At 37.1% G+C, this 1885-nt stretch overlaps 1 pseudogene; it reads right to left on the bottom strand.

Moving 5' to 3' along the window:
* Positions 1-404: 404 nt before the first annotated feature.
* LOC148525435 (formyl peptide receptor-related sequence 4 pseudogene) lies at positions 405-1403 on the bottom strand (annotated as a pseudogene).
* Positions 1404-1885: the final 482 nt, after the last annotated feature.

The raw sequence follows: 1885 nt of genomic DNA, 5'->3' as shown, positions 1-1885 counted from the left end.
GCATTTTTGAAGAATTTTAAAAATGCACCTTAGGGACTTAAAATAAGCTTGCACCCATTTTCATGTACCCCAAATTTGATGCACCCAGTTTTTTTTGTAAAAAAAAGGAGGAAAAAAACACCTTCCGCAGCTATTTAAAAACCATACTTACCTTCTGCAGGCTAAAACGGGGGTACCCATAGTGATCCCCCATGTCAGGACATAATTAGGGGGGTCCCTGGATGAATTCCTGAAAATTCCCAATTTTTTCCGATACTTACCTTTTCGCTGGGTCCTGTTTTCGCAGCTTTCTAATTGAATGCGGGGATAAAGCGGGCGTGCTCCCGATACTTTGTCCCTGCAAAACCTCAGATGTGGAGCAAAAAGTCCAGCATGGATTTTTCGCTCCCATATTGAATACCCCCCTATGTATCAGCATAATACCTCTCTCTGAATGTGCTCTCAAGAAGAAATGGGATGGATTTAAATAAACTCATTTTAAAATCCCTTCCGACAAATACATAGATTATGGGATTTACACAGCTGTTAAAGAAGCATAAGCAAATAACAACATTATACATGATAGCCATAACAGTTTCATTGATTTCTGTATTCATATTTAAGAAGGACAATAGATGGAATGGGAACCAAAAGCAGAAGAAACAAATTACAACAGTAATAATTATTTTGAAAGGTTGACTTGACCCAGAAACACTTCTACTTCTTCTTAGTCTAAATGTGACCAGGCTGTAACATACTATTATTATAGAAAATGGGATTAGGAACATGAAGCCAAATCTGGTAATGAGCATCGCTGTAATCCTCATTTGTTCTGTATCAGGGTCTTCACTGTATACGGCAATGCAGTATGAAATATTATCAACTGGGTCATAAATAATGTCCATAAAAGCAAAATAAGGGGAATTGAGCAGAAAACAAGACACCCAGATAACTGCTGAGATCACTGAAGATAATTTGAGGGTTCTGTGGTTTTGTGACCACACTGGACACAAGACTGATGTGCACCGGTCAACACTGATAATCATTAGGAAAGAGGTGCTGACAGACATGTTAAGGTACAGTACTGTGTTAATGGTCTTGCAAATTATTACAATGAAGAGACTCCATCCTTTGATCATCCCCAAAAACATTTGCAGAGGGAAGGTGACATTCAAGGCAAAGTCAGCTACAGCCAAGTTGAGAAACCATATAACAGTAACGGTCTTCTTCATTTTGAATCCAGCAATCCAGATCACCAGTCCATTCCCAATTGTTCCCAGAATGAAAGTTACAAAAAAACTAATTCTAATAGGGATTAGCCAATAACTGCTGTCAAAATCCTCTGTATTCTCAGTATCTTCATATTGGTATCTGTAATCTGTGAGATTGTCTATGACATCTATAGAAAATGAAGTTCCTTCCATGCCTTATAATGTGCTGTAAAAGAGAATCAAAAGCTAATATTGAAAATTGAAGGAAAAAAAGAGTACAATTCTGGTTTATTTATCTTTGGTTATTCTTAAAAAATTGTAACAGTGACCTGTAAAAGGTCAAAATCCATGGATTCTACAGTAGGAACAACTTCTGACAAAAATTCTACAGTCTTCTTATGTACAAGAAGTTCATATTCATACGATATACAGGATGTATATATCACCCGCACAAATCAAGCATATGATTGATACAGTGTCAGGTTCCTGCCTCAAATTTAACTTTTCCCCCAACAAATTTCTACATTGTTTCTGGGAGTGTGGCAAAATTAAGAAATTATGGCATAAAATTCTATGATACATTAACAACACTTTTTCACTCCACCTTAGTCCAGACCCCCTGGCCTGCCTACTATCTAATTTTTCTAATTGGAATTTAGGAGAACAGAAGAGGAAACGCCTACCTCTTCTCACAC

This window comes from Taudactylus pleione, unplaced genomic scaffold (genome assembly GCF_031769625.1).
Source record: "Taudactylus pleione unplaced genomic scaffold, aTauple2 ptg000108l, whole genome shotgun sequence".
Classification (NCBI taxonomy): Eukaryota; Metazoa; Chordata; class Amphibia; order Anura; family Myobatrachidae; genus Taudactylus; species Taudactylus pleione.
Note: the sequence above shows the minus strand (reverse complement) of the source record. Positions and strands in the feature narration are given on the sequence as shown.